Source organism: Ambystoma mexicanum, chromosome 7p, assembly GCF_040938575.1.
Source record: "Ambystoma mexicanum isolate Mex_15411 chromosome 7p, UKY_AmexF1_1, whole genome shotgun sequence".
Lineage (NCBI taxonomy): Eukaryota > Metazoa > Chordata > Amphibia > Caudata > Ambystomatidae > Ambystoma > Ambystoma mexicanum.
In genome coordinates this window covers 871,028,953-871,054,424 of record NC_090939.1, presented here as the reverse complement: position 1 = coordinate 871,054,424, position 25,472 = coordinate 871,028,953, and the positions used below count along the sequence as shown (strand labels likewise).

Sequence of the window (25,472 nt, the reverse complement as noted above, 5' to 3'; positions counted from 1 at the left end):
TGTATACCATTCTATTACCAGAAGTAGTTCTTTGTATATATGCAAGTGGCTCTACCGCAAATGCAAACAATGGCGCTAAGACACACCCAATCCTGTGCCCCTTCGTACTGCAAATGATACCAATTCATGGTTATTGATCTGAAGTCTGGCACTAGGCTTTGAATAGATGAACCGGGCTATGAATAGAAACCAGTTTTCCTAGTCCATAAATGACCATAAATAAGAATGACCAGGACAGTGTTGAACGCTTTCTCAGCATCAATGCTACTGATTTGCTGGTCCATTTGTAACAATATTGCGAACATACGCCTATTGTTGAGATTAAAGGATCTGCCAGGTATGAATCCAAACTGGTCTGGATGTACTAAGTATCCATCAGTGGTGCTAATCTACGTACTAGTAATTTGGCCATGATCTCGTTGGCCAGAGCCAAGAGGGAAAGAGGTCTATGAAGAACGCGTTTAATCCTGCCCAGTTTTATGCAATAGTGCTAAAACGGCCTACCTCACTGAAAAGGGGAAGTGCGGCCAACTAAGGCCTAGTTCTAAACTTCAACCAATAAAGGAGCTAAAATATATGAGTACATTGTTTATAGAACTCAACTGTTAAAATATCAGGTCCAGGGTCCCCCTGAAGCCATCTTTTTCACAAAGTGGCTACCTCAGCAGGCGTGATTTACCAGATTACTCACCGTAGTGACCACCTTACTCCTAGTCCATAGTCCCCTTTCCTCCATACTTGTGGGACATCTCTCCGTCCTGTGGGACGGGACCAGAGCACTTTGTAAAAAGTATCCACATTTTTTTCAAAAATGTGTCCCTCTTTCCTGCGTGGGGCCCGGCACGCAGCCGTAACCCCGCCCACCTTGGCTCCGCCCCGCACATCGCCTATCAGTCCTTTTCTATCGCTGGGTCAAAGACCCATTAGCAATAACAGAGGAACCTTATTAGAGGGGATGGCGGGCGTATGGAGGAAAGGGGACTATGGGCTAGGAGTAAGGTGGTCACTACGGTGAGTAACCTGGTAATACTCCTACTTCCGGTCCCCTTTCCTCCATACTTGTGGGAGATTCCCAAGCACTCCTTACAGGAACTACGGGTGGATGGAAATACCCCTTACTGAAACAGCACAGCCTGACCAAACTGAGCGTCAGCTCTAGAGCTCATGTCGAGACAGTAATGCTTACAGAACGCAGATGGGAAGGCCCAAGTAGCTGCTCTAGCGATGGACTCCCAGGGAACATATTTCTGAAAAGCAACCGCGGCTGCCTTGCCCCACACCATGTGTGCATGGATACCTTTAGGAGGTTTCAGCCTTTGGACAATGAAAGACTCCGTGAGGCAGGCGGCAGTCCACCTGGAAATAGTTGCCTTAGACGCCGGCTTGCCTTGAGGGTTACCGAAGGTCACAAAAAGTTGAGAAGAACTCCTAAACTCGGAAGTCCTGTCCAGGTAGAACTTAAGAGCTCTTCGGACATCAAGACAGTGTAGAACGCTTTCAGCCTCTGAGGCAGGGTTCGGAAAAAAGACCGGAAGGGAGATCGACTGATTCAGATGGAATTCGGTCACTACCTTCGGCAGGAAAGCCGGGTTTGTCCGAAGGACTACCTTGTCCTTGTGAAAGACCAAGAAAGGATGATCCACCGACAATGCCTGGAGCGAGCTCACTCTCCTCGCTGACATAACAGCGACCAGAAAGGACACTTTCCAAGACAAGTACTTGAGGTCTACCGTAGCCATTGGTTCAAAAGGTTTATGGCACAGCGCAGTCAGGACTACATTTAGGTCCCATGGCGGGTGCGGATTACAAACCGGAGGGTAGAGGCGTGTCAAGCCAGCAAAATGCCTCTTCACCACTGGGTTAGTTAGAGAATAAGAACAAAGGTCTGTAGAAATAAATGGAAACCGTTGAGAGATAAGTCCTGCATGACAGAACATGAACCCCTGACTCTACTAGGGAGGACACGAAGGAAGCACCGTGTCAATCGTGGCCACCCTCGGATCCAACTTCTTCTCCAAACACCAATGACAGAACCTGAGCCATTTTCTCCTGTATGGAGATCTGGTCGAGGGTTTCCTGGCTGCCTGGATAATGCGCATGTTATCCACAGACAAACTCAGATGCTCAAAAAACTTGAACTCACGCACCATGCCGCCAAGCTGAGCGATTGTGGGGAGGGGTGCCACATCTGTTCCCCCTGAAGAAGATCAGAAGTTACTGGTAACCTGATCGGCGGAGACACCGACAGGTGTTAAAGTTTTAAGAAGCAAAACCTGGCTGGCCACCACGGGGCTATCAGTAGAAGGGAACAGTTCACAGTTCTTCAACTTCCAAATTGCACGGTGAACTAGAAGCAGAGGCGGGAAGGCGTAAGCTCTCATGTTGTGCCATGGACTCTCGAGAGCATCCCCCAGAGAGGAGGCTCCCAGCCCCCCTCTGGAGGCATACTGAGGAAGTTTCTTGTTCACCGCCGTGGCAAAGAGGTAGACCTCCGGTGTGCCCCAATGCGAAAAAATCCATGATAGGACCTCTGCCTTCAACTCCCACTCGTAGCTGAACACTGTCCACCTGCTGAGGGCATCCGCTGTGACATTCAGCTGGCCCGGGATGTGCACTGCAAGCAGCCAGACACCATGAAGCACGGCCCTGGATGGACAGGTCCACGAGGGGGGAAGGAGGGGGCAGACTTGGTTCGCCCTTGCTTGTTTATGTAATACATTGATACCACATTGTCCATTCTTATGCGGACCACCTTGTTGACAATGATCGGTCTGAACGCCCTGAGCGCTAGGAAGATCGCCAGAAGCTCCAAATGATTAATGTGCAGGAGCTGGTCCTGAGGCGACCAGAGGTCCGAGATCTGAAGAAGATCTAACGTCGCACCCCACCCGAGGAGAGAGGAGTATGTCGTGATCGTCCCCGTGGGGACGGGTCCCGAAACCCCACGCCCCCAGACAGATTGCTGAGAGATGACCACCAATCCAGGTCCACTCATGGAATCCGGAATCATTATCCTCATGGAATCCGGATCCACTGCCTGATGCCATGAATTCCAAAGAGCCATCTGGGTCAGTCTCATTTTGAGACTAGGAAGAGCCAGTACACACTAGGCCATGAGGCCCACAAGCCTCTGGAACCACCAGGCCGACATGCTCTCCGACTGCGCAAACATCTGACACGTGGCCAACAGATCTGCCATTCTGTCCCCGGTCAGATACACTCTGCAGACGATCGTGTTCCAACGAAAACCCAGGAAGATCAGGTCCTGTGAGACCATCATGGAGGATTTCCGCCAGTTCACCGACAGCCCAAGATGGAACAGGAGCTGAAGGAGAGACTGGTGGTTGCCCGCTGCTGCCAACGGACAAGGGTTATGTAAGAGCCAGTCGTCCAAATAAGGATACACATGGATACCCTGGAGACAAAGATAGGCCGCAATCACCGACATCTTCGTGAAGACATGCGGTGCCGAGCTGAGGCCAAAAGGAAGCACCCGAAACTGGAAGTGCTCCTCTCCCAAAGAGAAGCGGAGTTATCTCCTGTGTGGATTCCAAATCAGGATATGCATGTACGCATCCTGAAGATCCACCACGGTGAGCCAATCGCCCATCTGCCAAGAGGAGCAAATCTGGTCGGGCGTGATCATCTTGAATTTCTCTGGGGGTAGGAAAAGATTGAACTGGGAAAGGTCTAGGATGGTGCACAGGCCAGCCTGGTTGGGTTTGGGCACCGTAAACAGCCGGGAGTAGAAGCCCTCCCCTCGCTCCCCAAGGGGAACGGGTTCCACAGCTCTGAGGTCCAGAAGTTTCTGGGAGGGTGAGCCCGACAGCTGAAAAGGAGGGTTGAGGGGTGGGGTAGGGGGTAAAGGTAAGCGGAAGCCCGCTCGAGCGACTGACAAGACCGTCTGTCTTCTGTGATGGTCTGCAACACCTCCCAATGAGACGCAATGCGTCCTCCCACCTGGGTCTCGTGCAAGCGTGGAAAACCCTCATTTGGCAGGCTGATCGGTGGCGGTGCCACCTGAACCTGATGAGGCTGAGGAGCGGGAGAAAAACCGCATAAACTGTTGTCTACGGCGGTTATTCCCCGCAGGAGTATCCACTCTGCGAGATTTGCGGTTGAGGAAGCCCCTAAAACCAGAGGAAGGTCGACTTTGCGACAACGGTCTCTGGGATTTGAAAGGAGCTTAACCAGAACAGACAATGATTTAGCCGCCTTAGTGCTATCCTTGGTTTTGGTGAGCTCTACATCAGTAGAAGAATGAAAAAGCTCCTTACCATCGAATGGAGGGTCCAACACCTTGCCTTGCACTTCCTTAGAAAATGTAGTGGCATGCAGCCACGCCTGCCGTGAGGTATCAACCCCAAGCATCAGGCCCCGAGCTGAGGTGTCCACGTGATGAGCCGCAGTCTCCAGGAGATCCTGGGCCAAGACCCTGGCATCGGAAAGGCCTCCTTTGAAGTCTTCCAGCTTCTCGACCGGGATGTGCTCCTCAAACTCCGACAGACCTTTTCACATCCGCATGTTAGCTCCCGCCAATATCAATTCGGCGTTGGCCTGCCTGAGCTGCAAGGCAGAGTTGGCCAAGATTTTCCTCCCAAGGGAGTCGAGGAGCTTGTCCTCCTTTCCCAGAACCTGAGTAGCCGTCGTGGAAGAGGATGCTGCAGGCCTGGACTGCAAAGTGGCCGCAGCCACCACTGTGGAGGAGGGAGGCGGACAAGACAGGGCCACCTCTTCCGAAGAATGCAGCCTGTACCTCGCATCAATCTTTTTATTGACAAAAAGTCCCGAGTGTGGCTTTTCCCAGACTCTTCGGACCTCGGCCAGACGTCCTTCTGCAGGAACAAGCCGGTACGCTCCAAGGGAGACAGGGTGAACGCCCCAGAATGCACGCCCTACTGCTGAGCGAGTGCCTCGGGCACCTGAACATCTAAGAAACTCATCATGTCCAGTACCCAGTCATGAAAGGCTCTGATAGAGCGGGGAAGGTCCTCGGTGCCCTGATCGCCTTGAGGGTCATCTGACAGGTCAGGATCCTGCTGAGCCGTGTCAGGCACTGCCTTGTCCACTGGGGACAATGGAGGCAAAGACGGGAGAGCAGGGGGGGTGGCACCACGGGCAAGGGAGGCACCGGCGGAACAGGTGGAGCCGGAGGCGCCGGTGGACATATCTCCTTGAAAAGCCCTTTGAAATAGTCCCTCATGGGGTCGGTGCGCATAGCGCTTGAAATTTACCGAAAAAGGCATCCTCGGGAGATTGTTTTGGGACCTGAGGAGGCCTCTCATGAGGTGGACAAATCCAGGGACGTAACGGGAAAGGGTGCCACATCGGCCCCTCCACCGACGTATCCACATAAATCAAAGGAGCCGCCCCCGCGGGCCACGAAACATTGTGCGGAAGAGGTATCTGGGCGTTCCAATCATAAACCGGCCGGTAAGGATGCGCACAAGGGACCTTAGGTACACCCAAGAGACCGAGCCCTACACCAGAAGCTGATGGCGTAGTTGTAGGGGGTAGCACCTAAAATGGCCGCCGTGGTCGTGGCAGGAACGGGCGCCATTTTGCCCTCATCTGAGGGGAACTGCGGCACGTGAGGAAGTGAGGCAGGGGTCCCCGTCGATGGATCAGGGGTCTTAATCTTAGCCTTCACATAAGGAACCTCGGCTGAGCCGGTACTATGAGGCCTGGAATGTTCTTGTGACATACCAACTGCCAACTGAGCATTCGAAGGAAGGACCTCGGCACTGCAGGTAAAAGAAGAACTTTGCTTCTTTGTCCCCTCAACAGATCTGGTGTCAACCCAAGAGCGGGAACGGTGCGCTTTCACTGACAAAGACTTGACCGGCCTCTCAGAACTGTTGGTAGCTTTAGCCTCTGTACGAGGGACCTCGGACCCAGGCCCGGTAACAGCCTTTTCTGCACGGGCCTCGAACATCCGCTCGGTAACTACAAGGCCTCGAGGCACACTCCGGTTTTGTTTTTGAGGGAAGCCGACAGAGGCCTCAAAGCGAACTCCGGTTCCCCACGACTCAGTAGAACTGGGTCTACAAACAGCCCCCACAGGAGGGGCCTGGGAGCGTACTCCGGTGTTCACAGGCCCCTTACAGAGACCCTCGGAGAAAACTCCAGTAGAATTATTAGGCCCAACGGGCACCTCAGGGCGAACCCCGGTAACAGAGCAATCAACTCCCCTCCCGGACCAAGAGGAACCCGGGAAGGTATCCCCCTGGTTGGGGTGCTCTGAAAAGTAAAGAACCTACCGGGCGTATTTTCTTCTCATCGATGAATGCCTGAAAATGCGAAGGAGGAGTTCGTCCGAACACCACCTCCCACCGCTCCAACTGACGTTGAAGTGCCCGGACCGAAAGGGAGTCACAGTAAAAACAGGAGTCCCAACGGTGTTCCGGACCCAGACACTTTAAACAAAGATGATGGGGATCCGCCCTCGCAAAGCGTCGGTGACATGATGAACAATCTGGAAAGTCTCATTTGAAAGACAGACTAGTAAACGAACGCCAGTGGGAGCCAGAGAGGGAAAAAAGGGAAGAAAATCGTCAGAGGATGCAAGTGCGTCCGACCCCGATCGAGCGGAGAAAAGGACTGATGGGCGATGCGTGCGTAGGGCAGAGCCAAGGTGGGCGGGGTTACGGCCACGTGCCGGGCCCCACGCAGGAAAGAGGGACACATTTTTGAAAAAAATGTGGATGCTTTTTACAAAGTGCTCCGGTCCCGTCCCACAGGACGAGAGATGTCCCACAAGTATGGAGGAAAGGAGACGGGACGTAGGAGTAAAGAGCATTAAGTGGTGAGCAATTTTAATCTCCAATCCATGTCATCTAGGCTCTATCCAAGATTTTTTCCATCTCATGAGGTGGTTTGTATTTGCAGTCCCCATATAATTGAATGTAAAAATCCTTAAAAACACCTGCAACCATATAGTCTAGCCCCGAAGCCTCAGCCCATCCTTTACCATTTCCGCAAAAATTGTTGGGGGAGATTCATTGCTAATATGCCATTATAGTACACTTGCCAGTCTTTCATCCTTGCCATGTCGCTTCAGATACTTTTTTTATATAGTAACTGAATTTCACATTCAGAGAGCTTGTGATAGAAGTCCATCTTACTCTTGAGCTCCGATACAATCGCCCATTTCATGATCATTTGCAGATTTACTTTCTAGATCTTTAAGGGATTTTTAAGTGCCATTATTCCAGCCTCCTTAGATACACAGACCTCTCGGATAAACATCTTAAGGGTTTCTGACAAGAGTAGCAACTGTATCTGACAAACCTTTGTGCAGAGTTGGAGGAATTTTTGCAAATAGTTCTGTTCTAAACACCACAATCTTGAGTGATTTATTTAGAACAGAGAGCGTTCTTACAAGAACATTAGTTAACACATTCCCAAAGAGTGCACAATCCAACAACCGTAATTCTTGAATATCAATCATTAACCGTGGAATAGAAAGTATACTCCTTTAACTTCCCAGAAACCCATCTCCAAATAGCCACTAAAAGGTATTAATCTCGAAGGTCCGTGAGCGCTCTAGCCACCCCTCCCAAATTCTTCGTGCTCGCCGATGATCTGTCTAAATCTAGGTCTTCAATGGTAGGAGGTCTCCTCCCATAATTACTTTGTAATTGAGGAGGTTGTGCAATTTATCTGAGATAACATCCAAAAACGGAGCCAAATCAAGGTTTGATGCACTAGCTATTGTAGGGAAAGTGAGGCTCCGAATTTCATCTGGGGCAGAATTTTAACAAAAATTCAGACTGACAGCAAGAGGTGCGAGGCTCTGGTGTGAGAATCTTATGTGCATCTGGTGAGAGTCAATAGTATGAATTCATATAAGAGAAAAGGGGGGAGGGGTTGAACATTACTTTGCATGGTGGCCATGCCACAGCATAGTGCCACAACATGGTATAGCATGGACTGACTTGCAATGAAGCACAAGACTAATAATCACTTACAATTAATACCCTAACTTACTAATTCCTTACTAAGATTGAAGGCAGCTCAGTCCATAGCTCATTGGTGCAGATTATTGGTACAAATTGGGCCATTGCATGAGATTGCAAGCACAGGCTGTGCAGCGTTGCTTGAAAAGTGTGCAAAAAGTAAAGCTGCTTCTGCAATGAAGATGCGAGCTTAGGAATATGAAACGCCACATTGCTCAATGTAGCTCCATTGTTCAGGTTCTGCTGCAGGAAACCAGCATAGAGTAATGTAACTCTTTGGTACCCGTTTGCTGCCCTGAATCTCTGAAAAGCTGACAGGCAAAACACATTTTCTCAGGAACCTTCAAGAGGTTTGGCCAATTGGGGAGTGTTGGCCGATTGGCATGCGACATCACAGTCAGGGGCAGGCAGTTCTTACACTTTCCATAGGAGAACATATGTGAAAAGGCAGGTTGAAGAAAGAAGCCTTAAAAAGGGAAGTGCAGAGAGAGAAAAGGGGTGGCTATTTCGGTGGATCTGGCTTCTTTTTGCAGACTGTGGGCTGGTTGGCAGCCTACTGTTCTTTTCCTGCCGAAAGGGAAAGAAGATCAGAAGGGCTTTCCTGTGGAGAGAGAGAATTTCAGCAGCAGAGAAAGGTGGGGCAATCCAGGTCCACAGAACGAGGGGACAAAGAACCGATCCTTCCCCGAATTCACCAGCGATAATATTTCAAGCGTTATTTAGGTGAGGACAAAGTACTAAGTGAGCTTTGTGTTTATGTGTTTGCATCCCGTGGGCAGCTGCACGCCGGCAAAATTTTGCACTTACAAATGTAGATCGCTATTTTCATGAATTTCTGCTCCGTCCTAGAAGCGGATTTCACATATATAAACTGAAACTCAAGGCGCTGCTAAAGTGAACGATAAGTTTCAAGGTCATTAGACAGCAGTGTTTTGGCCATTAGACACCCGTGTTTTGGACTGGAGTGCTAGAAATGTTAATGAAATCTATTGTGGGAGTAAGGGTTTTATTGCGGGGAAGGCAGTTACTGTGAAGAGTGCCCCAGCTCAGCTTTGGTCTGAAGAGTGGAATCTGCCATCCCTGCAAGGAGAAATGTGAGAGCAATTTGCGGTTTCATTTCTGCATTACAAAATAAAATGTCATGCTGAACTCATTACATACGCTGTTGTTTTACTCATGAATCTCAATGGCTAATAAAGTATGTGAAAGAAATCCATAGGTTTGGTCTATTTGTGGTGTTCCCTAATCAAATGTGATAATGCATAGAAAGGAACAAAGCTAAGGAGGTATTTTTATTACGACCTGTGGTAAAACAAAAAAACAAAAAGTATTCTGGTCAGATAAGGAGCGGATTACCCATATCTCAGTTTCCAGGTGACCTGGTTTTTTTGGCTTACTGCTCATGATACCAATATTGGAGTAACATCAGGTAATCCTTTGTCTTTGGTGCTCATAAAATACTGCAAACAGTATTAACCAAGATATGTGTACCCATTAGTTCCCCAGCTGGAAATAAAAACCATTCCGGGTCAGATGTCACCTTAAGGGGGGATAAAGCCCAGTGTGTTTTTTAGAAGGATAATAACCCCACACAATTGTGTGGAGAATACCATTCCCCCCCTCCATTCTGTTGAGTAAATGTAGCACGCCCAATCTCAGAGGACTCTTGCAGCATAAATTATATAAGTGCTATATCTTTTCAAGTATAACAAGCCCTTATGGGGCTTAATGACATCATTTAAACCTCACATATTCCTTGCAAAAGCAGTCCGGTCCATTTGTTCAACATTTTGATAATGCATATCCTACTACACGTTGCTACATCTCTTAAGTGAGTGGTCAACTATATGGAGCACAATGTTCCAGCAGTCTATTCAACGATTTTGAATTATATGGTTCAATCTTAAAACTGAACAACAGGCATAACAGCATGAAGAATCTGTGACCATGCACGTTTTTGCCTTTCACCCTACTCCACCCTTTACTGGCCCAGCCCCAACAGTCATTGGGACCTCCACCCAGCCCAAAACTCAAAACCCATTAATTCTCAGACCACGCATTCAGGGTCACGCTAGTGCTACATTCACATCAACCAACTCTAGCTTGTGAAGGTCACAATAGAACAGCACCTCTATCCTGAAGAGGATGATCTACTTAACAGAAGGCATTCGTTCAATTGTCATTCACTAAAAGCGTGGACTGCACTCTCCTATTGTGGTTTTTCACTACGCATGTGTCAATGAAGGTGGCAGCATCCTCAGCAGATGTACAGAAACAGCATTTGTTGCGATGTATAATCTTCAGGAGGCAAAGTGAGTACAATTCAGCTTTTGATGTTCTTTTCGCTGGTCTCTTGACCTCCCAGAGCGTTTTCATGGTTGCCTGAAATGTTGGGTTAACAACCTGAAAAATACAGGAATCTTGTGTTCTCAAAATGTAGCTCACCTTTAATACTAGCAGCATCAATTATAATGTCTCAGTCTCTAGGATTAAACATTCTTGCTATCAAGTGGCATGGTGGCAAGCCCGGGGCTGGTTGCAGGCTTAATGCACAATAAGCTTGCTCTTCAAGTGGCTAGAAAGTATAGATTTTCTAGGATAACAAACACTTGCCGTTAGAGAAAGAGCACCAGTTTACCTTGAGTCGAAGATTCAGGGAGGCCAATGACTGATATTTTGCCTAGACCATGAGTCTAAGTTTTTGTTTTTCGCACAGACCACCTTAACTTCTTTTTCAGCTTCGGTTGGGTAGTATATAGTACAGTAATTGCAGTATCTTCCATGTGGCTTATTCTTTTTTCCAGTCTGTGACTATGCCGCAAAACTGGTCACTTTTATGTTGTGATGCATCCACCTTCAATATCAGGGAGCCCATTTTATGATCTATAGTGTGTAGTGTCCACCGCCGCCACCCCCCCACCCCCATCTCCCGTAAGAGAGCACTTGTGTCTGGCCTTGACTGGTCCATTTCCTATAGAAGTAGAAGCCGAAGACCTATCAGAGGTTGTGAGCCCTTTGAAACAACCTACCGAACATCCATTTTAACTAGGGTCTTACATTTGCTGCATGGCAGCAAATAGTAGCCTGTTGTTGCGAGCCTTGCCCAAGACAAAGCAGAGTACTTGGTCAATCTTGTGAAGGGTATAATACATTATTTGTCTCACTGGACACCCAGAACCATACAGTAGGCTCAGCGGTTGTACGCTATTTCAGAGTGAATGTATGCACAAAACAGTGTCCAACTCAAACCTTTTTAGAGCAGTAGGCTTAAATTGCAAATGTTCTCATGAAGTATAGGACTCCCTGGCTCTTAAATGCCTCAATGATGTAAAAGGGGCAATGGACTGCAGTCCTTGCCATAACAGTTTTGTCAATCTAATTTTATGCTAGATTAAAACCTTGCAGGTGTCCTCACTTTATAACCTATTACTCGACCCCACACTGGTGTTGCCAGCCGTCAAAGTAAAGGGGGGCAGGCAGAGATCACCTTCTCCTTAGGCCTTCGCCCTTATGCCCAAAGCGTCTCCGGCTCAGAGCACTCCTCCTCAGGGGTCTCGCTCGTGTGCTCAAGGCGTGACAGACTTCATAACACTCGTCTTAAGCAGTGCTCCCGCTGCATCGCTGCAATGATTGACTGTGGAAGTGTGTGGGTACAACTGAGCACCAGTACAGCAGAATACCAACCAAGTCTTGTGGTCCGTAAATACCTCTTCCTATACCGCGCTGTGATTAGATCAGGCAGCGCACAGCAGCACCTAGTAATCGGTTCCTTCGATTTGCAACTGCACTAGAGCCTGGAAGTAATTTCGCTCCGAGAGTGATCCACTGGTTTTCATCAACTTGTGGCAACTGTTTATCTGGTGCAGCTTCGCTTTCAATAGATGTAATCGAGGAAATGGGAGTTAGTAGGCAAATCTCCTGTGCTATGCAGCCATCTTGGTTGTAGTGCTCTAGCAAACCCCCCCTCGCCTTCCATTTTACAAGATTTCCTCTCTTGTTACATCAGTGATAAGTTAGTAGGGGGCTTCCTTTTTCCCCTTCTGGTCAGTGCTCCAGAGAAAAATCTTAGATAAAACTCTCCTGGGATACACTCAGAAACGTGATTCTTTTCACTCTAGCATCAGCAATCTCTCTGGAATCCAAGCATATTTGATTAGGAGCACTTTTAAATCAGACAGGTGGCTGATTACGAGGGCCCGCTTCGATTGTCTTCGGCTACAGGGAAATACGTGCAACTGGAAAAGTTTTCCCAGTGATGCCGGCTGCCCAGTCTGTGGCCACAAGCGTGAGGACCTTTTGCATTTGTTGTTCTTTTGCACAGGTTATGCGGGTATCCGCAGAATGACCCTGGTCCCCGCCCTCAAGAAAACGGAGATTCGATCACATAAGGTCGCACTCGAGTTTCTTTTGAGTGCCGAGTCAGTTTTTACATCCTGGGCTCTGTTGACCTTTTTAAAAAGAGCGATGTATTTTAGAAAGAACTTATTAAACCTGCAAGGTGGGGGCAGTTAGTGCCACTAATTTTTACGATGAATTGTGTATGGGGAAAAGTGGTTGAGTCCTGTTTTATGCTTGATTATAATGTATAATTTTTAAATATCCCGTCCCGATTGGCAAGTAATTGTTAGTTATTTTTATCATTGTGGATTGTGATTTGTAATTTTTGGTATCTACCTTTATATGTCTTTTACACAATCGGTGTCTTTGTAATGTTGAAAATGTATAATCTATTTTTTTTTGTTGTCTTTTAATGGAATTTTTTATATTTCCGAATAAACTTGTTTGATTGATTGAAAAATCTTAGATATTCAATATGGCACACACTGGTCTCAAAATCACACAAGGTCACTCTGATGCTTACTCGAGGGTTACTGGGCAACCTAACTGTTAGAACCTAACTGTTAGAACAATACACAGAAACATTAGAACTAGAGTACTTTCTGGAAAATTAGTGTAATGGGATTAAACCCAGCACAGTGGCCTCACAGACCATCCAGCGTGTATATCCAGCCTTTGCCTAATTCTAGCTACTGCGTCTTATACATTCTGGTATAAACACCTTAAATTCGGATTGCAGCTTTTCAAATTGTAGCACCGAGTCGTTTTGATCTCAAAGCGTCAGCCAAGCGTACAAGACAGTCACGCATGGATTAAGGCAAAAAGTAGTCTAGTGAGGATTGCCCGGTCACCTAGCTTCGCCCTGACTTGCAGGACGATCTATATGCCTGGCACTACACTGAAACAGGGTATCGTCCTTTTTCCAGGACACTGGATGCTAGCGGCTCTACCCATGTTAATGTTACAGATGTTTTGGATTGAGGACCGCATCTATGCTTGCCACTGCACTGCCGACTTCCATTTATATAAAGCTAAAACTGCTGCATTTCAATGTATGAAAATCATAGCCATACATTCAGACCTGTTAACTTAAGTGCATGCCTAATCCGTACTGATCCATTTCCATTTTGGACTGATCATCCAGAATCCCCAATTAATGAAATCATGAACTTCACTTTCATATGTGCATCTTTTGGACATTCACAAAGTGTACGCATCAACGTCTGAGGTTACATGCACCCTTCCTGTCGATGTGGGGGATTGACCAACCACCTGAAAAGGAATCACCAGAATGGCATACTGAACAACTCGGCATTACAGAAGGTTTCGGAAGGAGTGGCGTAACAATTGTTCTAGAGCCCAAATTATTTGGTATTTAAGACCTCGAAATAAAAGCAAGTGAACAGGTGCGGAAAACCCAGACTTATTAAAACACCAGAACTTTAATCCTGGCTCCCTACCCAGTGCTCCAGATAAGATTTGGAAGTGAGTATTTTACTCCCCGTCTTTTTTTTTTTTTAAGTAAAATATTTTTTTTCTTGTTTTTTTTAGGCAGTAAAAATAGAAGTCCAATTCCCAATTAGAGTGTTTTATAAGAGAGTAAAGTTATGTTTTAACTGAAAAACAAATGTTTTTGTAGTATTTTTCTGCACCTAGTTATTCGTGCACATTAAAAGATAAGTTTACTTCTTACAATCAGGCAGTTCAAATAGTTTCTTCCTGTGGTACTACTTGTACTACTGGTCCAACATATCCATGAAGCTGTGAAGGTCAAAGCGGCGGCGCAAGATTCTACAGGTCTTTTCCCGATTTTTTGTTGGGAGTATTTTTACCCCCCATTTTTATTTTTTGGGAGTATTGCCAATTTATTGGGAGTAAAAGTGGCCGATACTCCCCTTACCTGGAGGGCTGGCCCCCGCACCCGCTGTCAAACCCACAGCCAGTCTCTCCCAATGTCAAATCCCACTATTAAAGACTTTGTTCAATGTTCTCGCTACAAAAGAAAAATGCTGGAGGTAGTCATTTCTGGTAGCTTTCCGCTTTGTGTGCTCTCACAGAGAAGTACACTGAATGATTGTTATTAATGAGCATTAGCCAAACCACTTTCAACAATTACAGAAGTTCAAAGTCTGCAGAATTCTTGTCTTGGGGTTCCTTTAAAAATGTGTTTCCGTTGGCCCACTGAGTGCTGCAATTGAAAAGGCTTCTTCCACTCCACTTCTGCAACTCTGCCAAATCATGTGTTCCAAAGCATAGGTTATACCTTGACGTTGTGAAGCTTAGAGATTTGTTAAATTGAAGGCTATACTCTCGACACAGGAGTCGTCTTGAGATTAGATTCTTCGAAAGTGTTTGTTGCTCTGATGCAAAGGCCACTGGCCCAAGGGTCTTAACAAAAATTAAATGTTTCAGAGCTTGGACACCATGCAGAGCAATGGATCACACTTCAGCGTGGAAAAAAAATAAAACGGACTGCTGGCCCAACTTAAACGCCGTATGGACAGCTATCGGGGCTTAAGCCATCTTAAGCAGAGACCCAACTAATTAACAATGCGTTATTAGATCAGCAGCCTAGTGGTGCAGTGTAGCCAATCTGATGGATTACAATGCCTACTGTACCTGCTGATCCAAGATGAAGTTCCTAGTAAGCTATTCCTCACTCTCCCATGCAGCCACTATCCCACTTATCGTCCTCTCTAAAATTATTTCTACCCACTTATCCCTGCCTGGAAGCACTGTTGAAGAGCCATTATAGGCGTGAATGAAATGGAAAAGGAGAAGCCTTTTATTTTCGACCCATTTACCTTTGTGGCAACTCCGAATAGGGCCTGGTTTTGACCAGGGGATGCTCGCCTACCAGTGTTTTTCATTAGTTAATATAGTGAAAAATAGACCCAATTGAAGAAAGTCACGATCCGGTACAGCCTGCTGCTTTAGGTATTATTGCTCAACATTCACTCTGCCACAGCACCCCCAAACCCCCTCTGCCACTTCCTGAGCTCCCTCCAAAAGGTGCAGGCATGAAGCACATAAACACTAAGCATTGCACCTTTAAGAACATTCTATAGGCTTCCTGCCGTGGTGGTGGTATGGCAGATGACCAATTACCACACCTTCCTTGCCCCAGCAAACAATACATGGCTGTCAATATGAGGCTCACAATTCCCACTCCTTGGAGCACCCCAAGAACCATCTATCCCCACTCCCTCCCAAACTATAGTGCAATCTTTCAGCTATTACATCACCTGTGTCTTCACCAATGCTCACAGCTGCCTTTTCAAATCGTTCTTCAGGAAACGCAAATCCAAGCTCCACTTGGGCCAATCTTCTAAACAGATATAACCTTTGAAGACTCACTACACACGGAGACAAATAAAGAATTAACACTCACCAGGAACCTTGGCTTGTTCACCCCTCAACACTTGCCCTGCATTGACAATTACTTTGACCCTTCCGATAATGGTATTCCTTGCATTTACAGAGGTGGACTGCTAACATTCGCCAGTGCACACTGCAAGTCTACAGTGGTTATAATTTTCCCAATTCATGAAGGGCACAATTCAGAACCCACTGATCGACTTATTTCAAAGGGCATGCACTACATCATAGTGGTGTTATGTAATATGCATGCAATGCTTCACTTAGGGCAACTGCAAAACCGAATTAATAAAGTCTGAGTAGCTTCATTGATAAACCAATGGGCTCTTTCAACTAAAGCATCGGCCTTGCGATAGACAATGTGTGTTTATGTTCTAATGGCATTTCCACGAGAAACTCCATCTCTCTAGGGACAAAAGCCAACTGCCATGCTCCTTTCCACAAATGCAGGTATTCGATTGCATTCAAAAGTCATTCACACAAATTCAAGCACCTTTTGCATGGTCCTAGCTTTAATTCCAACAGCTCGATCCACCAAAAAACAGCAGTCCACCATGACACCACCAAAATATGCCACAGCTCGATCCACCTCCATTGTTCTGATATTATCCAATGTCGAATCTGGGATGCACTCCAAATTACTTCTGAATTACTTCTGAATTACAGGGGTTATATTTTTACCTTCAAATCGATCACAGGCCACAAATCAACTTGCAAATGCTTGGTTTAACACCTTCCCTAAATGACTTGTGCAATCGAGTAGGTGGCAAGGTGCACATTCACTTGTGGGTAGCCAGTAAGGTGAGCAGGTGGTAAAAACCTTTCAATCACTTTTGGGAAGGGGTTTAGACTAGTTGCCAGTAAAGTTCTTGCTAACTGCATTACTTGCTGCTTGCCTTGAGCAACACTACTCTTCGGCTCACACTGATCACGGAGCATGTGAAGAACATTTGGGGCACCATCAGACAGTTGCTGAGAGAAGAGGAAAAGTTAGACATCTTGAGAATTCTGAAATCCTGCTGCTCTTAGAGTACCCAGCAGTTTCAGAAACTATTAGTACAGAAGACGTCGCCTCAACAGTAGAAGAGGACTGGTAGGTAATGTTTCTCAGACGGAACCATAAAATTACTCCGTCTTCATATCCAAAGCACAAACCAGTTAAGCATTGTATGGTAATTAGTTTATGTTAATTACTGTGAAAATCTAGGGAGTGTTTCACTACCTAAACCCCAGGGATCCGTTGCTCAGGTGGCCAGGGGAGGGCCATCGCTTTTGGATCCCAACCCTGGGGTGGGCAAGGGAGGAAGATTCACCTGGGTAGCGAGACATGGTATCCCCTTTTCCAGACACCTTCCCTACTCATATCCCAACCTATTTTGTAGGACACTACAGCTCCCATGATCCTCGCCCTTCCTACTCCATCAGTACTACTGGTCAGAGGAAGATCTCGAACAGTCAAAGATTACCTGCAACTCGTTTCAATAGCTTTGTCCCGGTAATGAGGCCAGGCAAGGTGAGGCCTCCCTTTCAAATCATCCCCACCTGAAACCTGCTAACTCCCCCACTTTGGATAAAAGGCGGAGCACACAGGTATACTCTGGCCAAGGCTGGGAGCGAGAAGTAACCATACTTAATTTCGTATTTGCAGCAGCTCCTACAGGGCAGAAAGGCAAAGGACTTGCTTTGGAGAAGTCACAGGAAAGCTAAGCAAAATAACCACACCTGCAACAAGCAGCCGATGGCCCGAGCTGGAAGTCGCCCTTCTGGGGAACCTTGAGGAGAAGTCTGGTTCCCTCCTGGTGAATGATTGAATTGGGGAGGTTCAATAAAGCTACAAGTAAAGGAGCCTTGAACTCGGACACGCAAACATTAAAACACAGCTGGCGAGTTAACAAAAAGGAAGAGCACAGGCCTGGTTGTTTTTGCTTGAAAGGAACTATCAAGACAAGGTAGCAAGTGATACAGCGAACGCAAGTAAAACATAAGGCTTTAAAATGTCAGTGTGATAAAACGTACACAGAGTGGTCATGCTGTTGGATATAGCAGTGTTAGGTCTCTTTAGTAACATATCAGACTATTCAAAGTCCCAAGACAAAAGGGATGGTTGGAAATAGAAAATAACATGGATTGTAGCTTGCGCCCGATCGAGTCGAGCATGTGTGTACTGGAGAAATACATTTCAAGCCAGAGCCCAACCCAGGGTGGGTTGTGTGAACCATGGAAAAGGTATTGAAGGCCTGAGCCCGACTGAGGGAGGCTGATGTGAAAGTTAAGATTTTAGCCATCTCACGGTTTATAACACGGCACATGCCAGCTAGGGAACTCCTTCCCCTACAATGGATGCGGCGCACAATAAAACACTATTTTTAACATACTACGGATTCTTTTTTGAGTAGGCCTTCAACCCATCTCGCGCACCCAGCCTCCACAAACACCCCGTGTCACAATGGACCAGGAACCAGGCCGGTGTGCACATGATATTTATACATTTATTGTTTAATGAAAAAGGAAGGCAATCAATATACAGTGGCCACCAATGTTGTGGCCACACAAATGCAATGATCTGTACAGGGAAATTAGGTTAAGATATTGTATTGCAATTCACACAGTTCTTTAATGGAAAAACAGAAAAAGAACAATTTTTATAAAGTGATAACACCAACGGTTTAGCACTCGCCCCCAAACAGAAGCTAAACATGATTTCTTTGAATGGAATGCAGTGGCAAGGAGTAGGAATAGAGAGGAAGAATTGGATTAGGGTTAAAGCCCACCACTACAAGATGGGAAGTCAGAAAAGAAATGGAAACCCTGTTTTTGGAGAAGAATGGAAGAGTGGGATTGTGATTATTACTCACAACTGCTAGGGGATAGAATGAAAGGAAATTTGTATTGCTTACACTTTAATAGATGGGGAACATTTAGAGAATACTAGTCCGCACACCAGAGCAAAGTAGAAATGAAATGGGGGAAGGGGGGATTAAAAAAAAGGTTTTGGGAGATGGAAGAAAGCAAATGCACAAGGGAAAATACTGTGGCAAACGGAAATTCACTTTACACTGGGTTCACAATACCAGGCAGGGAAGGGGTTTAGCTTAAAATAGGTTTTCAATGACAAGGACAGAGATGGAACCATGGTGTGGGGGTTTAATAGAACAGTTGCAAATGGGAATTTGTTTGGTAATGCACACAATACAAGGACAAATTCGGTTTTCAGTTACAAGGAGACTAAATTCTTTTGAGGCAATAACTTAATGACTATAATATTTAAATACAACATCAGGGACAAGATGGTTGGTTTTGAACAGCAACGATCTTGAACCGTGAATTTCAAATAGGGGAATTAATTGATTTACTTAAGAAAATAAAATAGTAAGGATTTACGCAGACAACCGAGAGGTTTTCCAAAAGGAGATATGCTAACATACACAGGCTAATAACAGATTCAACTAGGGGAAGGTGACTGAATTATACTATCAATTTGGGGTTTTTAATGGGGGAAATATTGGATGCAATGCTACAAAGATGAAGGGCTTATGCAGTTTAGGGCTGGGGTATATGCTACTTACAAAAGCAAGCCTTGGTTTAGAATTCAGGAAAGCCATCTGGATCTCAGGACGGTGGTCGGTCAAAAAACCGAAAACAAAATATCGAATCACAAAAATCCCGAATCCAAAATCTCGAAGAAAAAAAATCTCGAATTATTTATTTATTTTTTTATTTATTTATATGTATTTGTGGGTTCAGGTAAGTATAAAAAAAGGGTAAAATAAAAAAAAATAAAAAAGGGGGGTTGGGGGGAACCCCCCCATTTCGAAATAAAAACGTATTAAAAAAAAAATTCGAGATTTTTTTTTCGACATTTTGGATTCGATATTTTTGTTTTCGATATTTTGGAATTCGGTTTTTTCACTATAAACCTCTCAGGACACCCTGGACAGCTAGGGCAAGGTGTCTGGTCACTGCACTCTCAAAGATGGTAAGGTTCAGCCGCCTTCTCTTCGTCCTCCTCCTCCTGTCGCCACAGATTTGTGGGTCTCTAGTCCTGGTACAGTCCCCCTTATATAGCAGAAATGAGATTACTAACTTTACGATCTGGGGGGGGGGAGGCGAAGAGTACCCTGTAATTAACCCTGCCGGATAGGACAGTTCCCATCCCTCTCTCTGGCCGGCAGGATTGGATCAGGGGAGGAGAGCACCATCTGCGTTTGCATTTATGACCATCCTTTGTTCTCATTACCACTTTTTGGCAAAAACTAGTTAGGTCTCATAACTTCATAATTATACTAGCCCCAGCCATATGAAATAGATCTGCGGTTTCAGTTGGTCATAGGGAACTAGGTAAGCCGATGGCGAACTCTGTATGAGGTAGCATGGCCCTTTGACACATTTTTGTAATTTTCCTAAAATGTAGGACAGTTAAGACACTGCAAATGATCAAGCATGTTCCCAATTTCATTTTCCATCTTTTCACCAACTGTCCCATTTGTCACATGTTCAGATCAGCCAGAAACTAGACTTAACCGGCCATTTCAGTCCCCAAGTCCTAGGTAAATGCAATGTATCTCTTTAAAACCACCTGGAAATTACATAACAAAAATTAGCATACAAAACAAAATGAATTCTCATTCCGATTGCTGCGAAAATGCCTAAAATGAAATCAGTCTTTTAAATGTCAGTTTGAAGCGTCTGTCCCACCCTCTTGTAGGGCCGCTTCACCCCCTCTGACCCCCCCACAGCCATCTGTCTTCCTCTGGGCTCAGCCAGTGGCCAGAGATTTTTATAAGTCCCTTTGAATTTGCTCTTTCAAGTGGGTGCAGGAAGGGCTCACACCTCCTGGACATGCTTCAGTCACACTTTACTTTCTTTGAAATCTGAGCTCCTGCCTTCAAGTTTGCAGAACAGGGAATTATGACGCCCTCAGCAGCATCACATTTTATTTGCGGGATGGTTATAGGATATGTGCGATATCCCGCGGGAAGTGGGGCTTTGTCAATATGAAGTTCCTGCCTTCAGCCCGAGCTAGTTTTTCCTGCATCAAGTGCCTCTTCAAAGGTGACTGGAGTTTTGTGGGTTGGAACATAATGTACATTGCTTTGGTCAAACCCCTGCCACACACCCCACCCGACATCATATTTCCCCGACATTCTTTGTAAGCAGTGCTTTCTTTTCACTGTGGCTTTTTAAAGCAGTTTTTCTTTTCATATGTGTGCAGGCCTTTTGATTCTAATGTTTAAAATCCTGTCTTGAAGGTCATGGGATTCTTTCATTTTTTCCGCTTTACATTTGGTCCATTGATAATGAATGTTAGGCCCCCTTCCACATGGTTCTTTAATTTAACGTGAACCAAAGAAAAAGCCAAGACATTTTTCGTTTGCAGTGTTTAAAGGACTGCAGTTCAAGGGAAAGGGAAATGGAAAGCAAAAGCTGTCTCGGGTGTAGAGTTGAAATTCTTGGCCCTTATATGTAATACAAGTAAAGCAAGGCTGTTTTTTAATGCAATGTATAACGTCTTGTCATTCAGGTGAATGAAAAGCAAAGCAGGGATGTTTTTGCTTACAGTGTTCAACTGCTTTCCACTCATGTGACAAGGAAATCAAAGCAAGGCCATTTTTGGTGGCAGGGTTTAAATGCTGCTTTTCAGGCGAAAGGGATTTGTTTGGGCCTTTAAATGCACCCCACAGCCAGACTGAGGGAAACCAGTAATATTATGAGTGGCTCTAGCCCAACAGAGAAGCCCATAATCTTGCAACCTACAAGTACCAGAAAGCAATGGGAGAAAGTGAAGGTAACGTTTGTCGAAGTGGTCCGGCATAGGCAGAAGCCAAACCTATGCCGTCTTGAAAGTCTTTGACCAAAAAAAGCTTACTGAAGGGTATCCACGAGACCAAGATTGTGAATATTAAAGGTTGTTTCAAGACGACAAAGTCGATTTGTGGAAAACATTTGCAACCTTTTGACTTGCACCAGTAAGCCAGAGTGTGCCTCAGTGGGAAGAACTGTGCTGCCCATGTCCCTATGCCCTCAAATCCCATTGTCCCAAGGTGAAATCGTGGGGGAAAGGATTCATCATTGCTTCAAACCCCTTGCCATTCTGATCCATTTGTTGAGGACACTATCCTTTTCATGTTGTGTACATTTCCTTCGCACATTTTTGTATTCGAATTAGGGCAGGCATTAGGTTTAGAATCTTTAAGACACTTTTACTTTACTTTTTGGTCAGTGTTTAATCCCACTTGAGATTTAGGGCCAGTTAGGAAGTCTCCAACTCCTTGCAAAGTTATAAAGAAAGCTCTTGAACTTGCATCTCATGTGACTCTCCTTTTGATACAATGAGTTCCTCACATTGGGACAAATATGGTATTTAGATTGTAGGTACTTTATTATTAACTTCCAAGAGCACAAAAAAGTTCTCAGTAAAAGACTTGCACAGAAAAGTAGCAACAACCTGAGAGTCGGTGTGAAAAACCCACACATGCTTCAGAGTTGTCAGGAGCTAGGGAGCTTCTAACCAGGTCTATCTGGCGAGAGAAGTTAGTAAGTCAGTGGAGTAAAACTATGAACCCTAAATTATTAGGGAATAAATCAGAAGCTCAGGAACCCTCCTAGGATTCCAGGAAGGAGCATTGAGGTAACCAAGTCCATGCTGCATACAGAATGGAGTAAATAAAATGGTGGGTTCTAGGGTAAGTCCACATAACGGAAGTGGATGTCTTTAATTGATCACATTCCCCATGAGCAATGTTGCACACAGCAGTTGCCTAAAAGGTTATTCGTACAGAGGTGGAAGGCACTGGTGCCACAGCAACTCCCACAGTGGAGTGAACACCACCAGTTTTACTCTTCATCTAACTGGCATAAACAACCTATTGCATGTCTAGAAATACCACCAAGTCCCATCTGTTTATTTGTCAAATTCTAATCTTGCATCTTCTAAACTCCTTCATGCATCTCCAAGCCTTCCCTCACCCACACCGGATAACCAGTTTCTTCATCCTCCCTGCACAAGTTACTTTCTGTGACAGTGGGATGTATACGTCATTCAAAACTTCAACAAGAATTTTGAAGTCCATGGTTGTGAGTTGAGTAAGAATAGATGAAGTGCTTGCCAGTCACTACCTACCCTTTGTGGTGCTTCCAGATCAATCCTGGTATGTCCAGGTCCTTCCACACAAATAAGTATTGGGAGGAGGTCTAGCACAATCTCCTTGCTCATTCCATATCTTAATAAAGTTTACATTGCGGGCATAAATAGGAGCAACATATAAAGACATTAAACAGAACAAACAGCATCACAAGAGCTCAAGAAAGACTTACCAATCATAAGGAAAAGCATAGTCGCAGCTGGACTGGACTAATCCTTATCAGGGATCAGTGAAGGAACTAGATCCCATTTGATGTGCCCCTGCCAGAAGTAGCAGGGTGGAGAGCTCATCTTCCATAATTCACAGGTGAGCTTTATGGGCCGGCGTATGCTCACAGAAACCGTACTTTGGGGTGAAGGGTTTGAGAGGTACAACAATCACAGATTGACGCACTCACACACTCTTATCTCCATACAGGAGCAGTATCTCCACCTACCACCGCTCACAGCTTTTATACTGAGGGAGAGGCCTGAAGGGGGTGATTCAAGTTCAGGGAAGGCTGCAACCATGCCCCAATGCCTCCGCAGAGACCAAGTGAGCATAACACCATGCCAGACCCATGCTGGAGAACAATAGTTACAGGCAAATAACGTGTTCATTCTCTAGCATGGGGTCTGGCAGGGACTCACAAGCTCATAAAAACGATTACACAGCAGTACATATACACAACCACTGGAGGTAGCAAGGCTCAACACTCGCCCACCTCTGGAACAGACTCCCCTCAAACAAACCAATTGCGTAGCACCGCTTGGCTGACTCGCACTCCACCCTGGAATCCGTGTCAATGCAGTAGAACCTTGTAAAGGTGTGTGTGTGTGTGGACCTCCATGTAGCAGCCCTGCAGAGGTCGAGCAGGGGCACACCAGAGAAACGCTGTTGTAGCTGTGATGGCTCTGGTGGAGCGAGTTCTCGGAAGGCCTGGCAGCGGCCTGCTAGCCAGTCGATGACCGTGCATGATGCAGCCGGAGAGCCATCTGGAGATGGACACCTTCGACAAGGCCTTTCCCTGATTTACAGATCCAAAGTTGACGGACAACTGAAGGTCTTCCAAAAATCCTTCATAGGTGCCACTTAGGCACGAGCAACGTCCAGCGAATGCAAGGCCCTCTCCACCAGCGACAGTCGGAAAGAAGACAGCTAACACCAAAGGTTCACTGAAGTGGCATTCCGATGGTACCTTTGGCATAAAGGTGGGCACCATTGAAGCGTGGAATGACAGGTAAGGTTGCTTGCAAGACAGAGCCTAAATCTCCTAGACCCACCTGGCTGAGGCGACAGCCACGAGGAAAGCAGTCTTCCACAACAGAAACTTGAGTAGAGGTTCGAAGGGTGCTCCCATCAGCTCTGTCAGCAAGACATTGAGCTCCTAAGCTGCGGCAGGTGCCCTACACCAGCAGGAAAGGCCTGAAGAGCCCCTTGATAAGCCTGTGAGACCACAGCAAAGTTCTGCTTGGCAAACTGGTGTACTTGGATATGGTGGCGAGATGCACCTTGATAGAGGTGTGAGCCAGTCCCGCTTTGGCTAAGGAAAGCAAGTATGGTAGAGGTTGCGGTGCTGTGACACGCAGAGGGGTAACCTTCCGAGTCTGGCACCACAGGGAGAAGCGGTTCCATCCATGTCCGTAGCACTTCAACATTGACGATGCTCTGGCCCTGGCCAGGATGCCCTTACATTCTGCGGGTAAAGCAGAACCTCCAAACTCTAGGGCTGCAGGAGCCATGACCTCAGGATCAGAGACTCTGGGTCATGATGCAGAAACGCCCGCACGGCCCGTTCTCTGGCGAGAAGATCCAGGGACAGCAGCAGCTAGATGGACCGGTCACCGACATGCGTAGTAAATCCAGAAACAAGATTTGCCTCGGTCACGCCGGGGCAACGAATATCATCCTGCAGTGTCACTGTCTGAGTGTGTTGATCACACATAAAAGGAGTGGAAACTGGGGGGGTGGGGGGGTAAGCGTATAGGAGCAGTCCCTTCCACGGGAACGAAAATGTGTCCCCCCAAGCTCCTTGGTTGAGGGACCCTGCTGGCGAACCTCTAACACTCCGTTTGCCACTGTCGCAAAGAGATGGATCTGGGGTCGACCCCATTTGTCGAACAGCAGATTCACCTGGTCCTGGCGAAGCTCCCACTTGAGGCAAGAACGCAGTTCCCTGCAGAGCGAGTCCACAATGGTGGTTTTGACTCCCACCAGATGAAATGGAACAAGGAACATGCCTTTACGAATGGCCACTGCCACAAGTTCTGGGCCTCTGGAGAGTGCTGAGACCAGGTCCACCCCCGTTTCCGGATCTAGAACATGGTTGTGGTGTTGTATGTGAATATAGTCACCACCTTGCCCTTCAATGACAGCAAAAACTTGAGGGCCCAGAACACGGCCCAAAGCTCCAGGACGTTGATGTGTAGATCCCTTTTCTCTGGTTGCCAGAGGCCTCTGGTGTGCAACTGTCCAGTGTGGGCTCCCACCCCTCTACAGAGGCATCAGTGCTGACCATCTCTTGGTAAGGAGGAACCTGAAACTGAGCTCCCTGGACGAAGTGCTGCCGAACACCCAACCACTGCATCACCAATCGGAACTCTTCGTTGACGGCGATCTTGTCCGTAAAGTTCCGACACTTGCATCCACCTCGCGTCAGGAACTTCTGGAGAGGTCT

At 46.4% G+C, this 25,472-nt stretch overlaps 1 protein-coding gene across 3 annotated transcripts in view; it reads right to left on the bottom strand.

The window, feature by feature from the left end:
- RPS6KA3 (ribosomal protein S6 kinase A3) overlaps window positions 1–25,472 on the bottom strand; it is a 1,283,345-nt gene that overhangs the window by 1,205,474 nt on the left and 52,399 nt on the right. Inside the window, exon 1 of one of the 3 annotated variants that reach the window (XM_069637078.1) lies at window positions 15,542–15,560. The exons of the other annotated variants lie outside the window; for them this stretch is intronic. The gene's annotated coding sequence lies outside the window, so the exon portion shown is untranslated. Of the gene's footprint in view, window positions 1–15,541; window positions 15,561–25,472 lie in introns of those variants that run through there. 3 annotated transcript variants of the gene reach the window in all.